Raw genomic sequence first — 6,433 nt, forward strand, 5'->3', positions numbered from 1 at the left:
GCAAGTGATCCAGCACTGAGGGCCTTTTGGCAGTTCCCTCACTGTGAGAAGTGAGGCTACAGTGAACCAGGCAGAGGGCCTTCTCGGTGGTGGCGCCTGCCCTGTGGAACGCCCTCCCAGCAGATGTCAAGGCAATAAGCAACTATTTTACTTTTAAAAGACAACTGAAAGCGTCCCTGTTTAGGGAGGTTTTTAATGCTTGATGCTGTATTGCTTTTAATATTCGGTTGAAAGCGGCCCAGAGTGGCTGGGGAAACCCAGACAGATGGGCGGGGTTTTGTTCTTTAGTTGTTTAGTCATGTCCGACTCTTCGTGACCCCATGGACCAGAGCACACCAGGCACTCCTGTCTTCCACTGCCTCTTGCAGTTTGGTCAGGGTATTTATTATTATTATTATTATATTATTATTATTATTATTATTAAAGAAAGGGACCTTCATATCTTCCATATTTCTCTCTGTCCAGCCTGGCCTGTTTCTGCCCACTGCTGCCCATTTCTGCCCCAGCTCCCTGACAGGTGCTTTCCATACCTTTCCATTCCATTTAAAAGGCTCCTTTTAAATAATAATAAATAAATAATAATAAATAAATAATAAAACCCCTCCCCCCATGAGCAGAGGCTAAGGGGTTGTCCACACTGAGTGGATCCAAGCAGTCTCCCCCCTTGCCCCGCTCTTTCCCCAGGGGAAACCTGTTCTTTAGTGCTAAATCAGAGCAAATGTCAATCTGGAGAAAACCTGAGTTTCTGTTTGCTCCGATTGAGGGATAAAGAGTGGCTTTCCTCAGGTGAAAAAAGCGGGGCGAAAGGAAGTGAGGACAAGTCCCGACAGAGAACTGAGTGGGCAAAGGACATCCTGTGACGCCTTGGTTGGCAGAAGTCAAAGTTGGGGCAGAGGGATCGAGTGTGAACATGCCATGGTTGCCCAGAGAAGGAGGGGGTCGTGTAACCACAAACTTCCCTATATAGGTAATTTAGGTCACTAGGCTGAGAAACGTGTCCCAGGAGGTGCTGGAAACATGTTGCAGTTCCTTCCAGAATGAAATGTGAGACAGGAGGTTTGGCAAAGATTGGGAAAGCCAGCTCGCTTTATCTTTATTTAACAAAGCGTATACACCACTTAATTGTAAGGAAACTTGTAAGCAGTTTGCAAACATTCTAAGCTTCTTGACACCGGCTTATTGCTGGCATCCTCATTTCAGTACTTTGGTGCTCACTGCAAAGGACAGGCCAATGGATGGAGGAAAGGGCTATCAAGGAAAGAGTTCTCCCCGCAAAAAAACCGCTCTTCAGCACTCAGTTGGAGCAAACACCAGTTCAGGTTTTCCACCACCGAGCTTTAAAGAGAGGGTTTCCATAGGAAAAGCTCCAGAGCAAGCAAAAAGGCACTTAGACTCTCCTTGCGCAGCATTTATTCATCTCCCTCTTAATCATTCATTTTCAGTATGCTTTCCCATCATTTTTCTAACTGCAAAAGTATTTTTTTCTTTTTTTAAAGAGTGGGCAACAGAGTAGACCTTAGAGGATGGGGAATGCTTAGTAAGACGAGTCAATGGATCCTAGAAGCGAGGGTGCTTTGCTGCTGCCGTTGCCGAGGAATGAAGCCTTGGTTGTTGAAAGCCAGAATGTTTGCAAGAGGCAGCCCACATGCTCCAAGTCTCTAGAGGTATTCAAAGCAACACTGGCCAGAAAATCTTGTGCAAAAGGATTTCCACTTGACAGCTAATTCCCACTTGCAGTGTGTGTTTGTGTGTGGCATATCATTACATTGGAAAGTCCCCCTTCTTGACTTGACTTTCCTCAACCCCTTTTCTGCCTCTCTTTTTCTGGAAATGGAACTTTGCCTGAAGGCTGGGCAGGGAAGAAGCGGGGGGGGGGGTGTCCACTTTCTATTTTGCTGGGCTGTTGACTTAAGCAATCGGGATGAGATCTGACTGGGGAAACAAAACCAGAGAACAGTTCCCACAAAGGCAGCTGGATCTGGGCCAACCTTCCCTCCATGTAAATCATAACTGGCAGCACCTGAGAATCCGAGAAAGAGAACTTTTGGGTTCCTGGCCCTTCCCAAAAGTTGTTGCCAGGATCCACGGGAAAGCGGATCGCTTATTTGAATCTTCAGACTCCACAAAACTGTGACCCTGAAAATCTAACAAGAGTTGGGCTCAACTTGAGCCAAATCATGGAATCATTGAATTGTAGTGTCAGAAGGTACCTTGAGGGTTACCTAGTCTAAGCCCTGTAGTGCAGGAATCTAACTAATGCATCCCTGACAGATTGCCATCCAAACTTGGCTTTAAAAACTCCAAGAAAGGGAGTCCACAACCTCCTGAGCGAAACTGTTCCACTGTCAAATAGCTCTGACTATTGGGAAGTTCCTCCTGAGGTTTGGTCAGAATCTCCTTTCTTGTAACTTGAATCAATTGGTTTGAGCTCTACCCTTTGGAGCAGGAGAAACAAACTTGTTCCATCTTCCATGGGGCAGCCCTTTGACCTCTCCATCTCCTCTTTCCCAGGCTAAACATACCCAGCTCCTTCAACCTTTCCTCGTGAGGCTTGGTTTCCAGATCCTTGATCATCTTGGTTGCCCTCCTCCGTACACTTTCCAGCTTGTCAACATCCTTCTAAAACTGTGGTGCCCAGAATTGGACACAGGACTCCAGGTGTGGTCTGGCCAAGGCAGAATAGAGCGGGACTATGACTTCCCTTGACCTGGACACTAGACTTCTGCTGATGCAGCCTACCATTAGCTCCCCCCCCCTGCATCCCTGCTGCATCATCCTGTGGAAGAAAGTCCCATAGTTTAGCTATGTGCTGCATGAAGATGGAATACTTTATCTGTCATGAATCATCCAGCATTCATCTTCTTTGGGTGGCCCTGAGGGGTTCTAGTATTATGAGAGAGGGAGAAAAAAATTCTTGACATGTATAATTTCAGAAACCTCCCTCCTTTTCCTTCTGTTATCACTTTCCTGCAGACATCACAGGTGCGCATGCAATGCATTTCTTGTGCAATGCCCTTTCCCCTCTGCATTGCAACATGAGAGCCAGCCAGTGGGCACCAGGCAGAATGATGAGTGGGCCACAGTGAGGTTTTGGTGGACCAAGCTGTGTGCGCAGCGCAAGCCGTGTTCCCTCAGGTGCAGCGCTGAGTGCTGCTGAGCCACTTTCTGCCTTGATGTAAGACAGGAGTGCCACTCCACCGAGCTTCTGCGGGTGGAATGGGGAAAGGCAGACACCCCTCTAGTCCAGTGGTTCCCAAATTGGGTGCTACAGCCCCTGGGATGTGGATGGATTACCTAGCAGGGTGCTGAGAGGCAAGGTGGGGCACTGGAGATGGACCCCTCCAAGTTCATTGGAGCTACAGCCCAGAGTGCAACTCCTTTTTTGGCTTTGAGTTTGAAATGCTAGATCGCTTTCAAAGCCATTTCTGATCGCTATCCTGCCCCATGGGCAGTGGTTAAGAAGCTCCTTGTTGCATTTGCACCCTATTTTGTGGGACGTGTCTTTAGTGTGGCCATCCAACTTCTCTCCAAGCAAAGAAACTGACTCCAGCTTACTGAACGTGGTGATTTGAAACTCCTGCTAAATAAAGCAGACATTGGGAAACTGGCGTCACTTCATCAAGCCCACCCATTGCATTAAAGAATTTACTAAACAGGCAAGTAGTTACGAAGACTCTTGCTAAATGACTATCAGACTTTGAAAAGCTTGTCTCACTGGGTAAAGCTCATCAGTTTTTTTGTATCGGTTAAACTAAATAGTTTGAGCTGGATTTTGAATAAATGTGCAATTAATTGTTGCTGTTTGAATTTTTATCGTGTTGTGATCTTCCTTTGTGGGTCATGCAAACCACTATTCTGGGAACCGCTTTTTATAGGGTAGGGAGCATTGGGGATGAGTTTATGGAGCCAAGGGTGTGTGACCCCCATAATGTTTTGGGAGCCACTGGACGGGTCCTTTGTCTCAGGCAGTGAATTACCCTGCCCCTCCGTAAAGCTTTGCGAGACATCAGAAGAGGAGGATCGTGTTCCCTGAAATCTGGATGGTGTTTCTTCACTGTTGGAAAGATGCACGCCACTTACTGTAATCTGCAGTTTAAAATAATGCAAAAACAAAACAAAACATATGCACATGCGACATCGCCTTGAATCTGCTCCAGGGATTGGCGGCTGTTCAGCTGGACTATCCGATGGCCCTTCCGAGAGGAGCAGAGAATGCCAGGCATCTGAACCCCTTCCCCAAGTTCAACACATGTCCGGGCAGGAAAGCAGGCCAGATGCCAAGGCGAGGCAAGGCGAAAAGAAAGCGAAAGTCTTCCCGGAGGAAGTATATAGAGGGGGAAGCAGCACACACCAGGCAGTCCATCTCTCTTGCAGCCTCCTGACTGACAACAAGCCTCCTGAGAATCCAGCTGTCAACCTCTGCCCTCGAGATGGCTCTCCCTTCTCTGCCCAGCACCTGCCTCCTGCTTCTGGCTGCAGCTTTGTGCATCCTCCAAGCCCAAGGTACTGTGTGCATCTGTGTGTGTATGTGTGTGTGAGAGAGAAGGGGACTTCGTTTCTGGAGAGATGTTCTGATGCTTAAGCAGGCATGTAGCCCCTGCCTGCAATTTCAGGGGAGTGTGCTGCTGGCATTGCAGGGCTGAGGTGGTTGCAAGAGAAGTCACAGCTCGGAGCTCATTTCTTTCCTTGCAAGCAACAGGGGCTTCCCTTCCTCCTCCTTTTGCACACCCCCTGCCAGTGGCTGCTCCTGGGCTCCAGGCATCTTTTAGTGGGTTCTGTATTTAGTTAAACGGCACTTCCCAAGTGCAAATGCTTCTTACCGTTAAAGACATTTGCTCAGCAAACCTGTCACAGCAGCTGCCTATTGTACTCTCGACTGGAAGCAAAAAATTCTGCCCTAAGGCAGCCCAGACTTATCTACGGAGACTAGCTGGAATCTGCAACCCGGAAACTGGAGGCAAATTGATTTGGCTACCCTGATTTTACAAAATGCATTCTGCCCTTATTGCTGCTTTGCATTATTTAATTATGGGTTAATTAAATTTGGGGGAGGGTCCGGGGTTAATTTCATACTGTATTACAGTGTGGTGCGCTGGTTTGACAGCCACGGACAGGAAGTCCCTACAGAGGGTGCTGAATACAGCACAGGATACCTACCATGGGCTGTCCCCCCCCCCCGAGTTCACTAGATGACACCAGGAGAGTGAGGGAAATTCTCAGGGATGACTCACACCCCGGCCAGCACCTCTTTAATCTCCTACCTTCCAGGCAGGATATAGAAGTATAGTCAGCCGCACCAACAGGTTAAAGAACAGCTTTTATCCGTGGGCTGCTGGGCTGCTGAATGGGGAAAAACAATGGTCCAATTGACTTTTGACAGGCACACAGAGTGCAAACAAGACTGAGTGTATGTGGGGGTGGAGGGGGGCTCGTTTAATTTCACTGCACACAGGTGGTGTAGTGACAATAAAGGTTATTATTATAATTAATTAATTAATTAATTAATTAATTTAATTATTTAATTCCGAGAGAAGATTCTGGGTTTATTTAATTATTTCATAGGCTCATAGAACTGTGAATTTGGAAGGGATGCAAAGGGCAACCTAAGGACCTGAAATTTTCTTTTAAAATTCAAAGCAAGCAAGCTTCGATTCTCAGGGAACTGAATTCTGTGTCCAGCACCACATTCGGAACTCTTTCCGTGTTCCTGCAGAAGTCTTGCTGTGCCTATTTTACAGATGAAGGGAACTGAGGCCAAGAGCCAACTAGCCCTAGAAACCCACATGGTTTAAAAGCTGAGTTGGGGGGCAAGTTGACCCCGGCTGATCTCCAGGTCCACTGAGCAGCAAGTCATGAGTCACTTAACACAGTTAACAGAAGCACAGAAAAATAGAATTGTAGGGTTGACCGGGCCCCAAAGGGTCCTCTAGTCCAACCCCCTACAATGCATTTGAAACAATCTACCAGCTTCCCTATACACCTGAGTGTAGTTGGGCTGCAGAAGAGCACATAAATGTGCCCCCCCCTCACCCAAAGTTCCATCTCTTTTCTTATCCAGGAAGACTGAACACCGCGCTGGACTGCTGCTCTGGATTCAGCAACAAACCTTTCCCTGTTAAAATGGCCTCCCGTATACAGTCTTATGAGAACCAGGGGCCACATATGGGCTGCCCTCTCCAGGCCATCGCGTGAGTACCTGGCAATTTGGGGAAGGGGTTCCTGGGAATGCAGAGAGACCACCCTGTGCTCCAGAGAATGGCCACCTCCACACCCTACATTCAAAACACTCAGCTTCCCCCTAAGACTCAAAAGGAGCTGTAGTTTCCCCTTGACAGAGCTACAATTCCCCACACCCCCAGCAAACTACAGTTCCCAGGATTCTTGCCCAGGGGGTGTCTACTGTAAATGTGCTTTAAACTCTCTTGGGCTCTCC

Source organism: Lacerta agilis, chromosome 11 (assembly GCF_009819535.1).
Source record: "Lacerta agilis isolate rLacAgi1 chromosome 11, rLacAgi1.pri, whole genome shotgun sequence".
Taxonomy (NCBI): Eukaryota; Metazoa; Chordata; class Lepidosauria; order Squamata; family Lacertidae; genus Lacerta; species Lacerta agilis.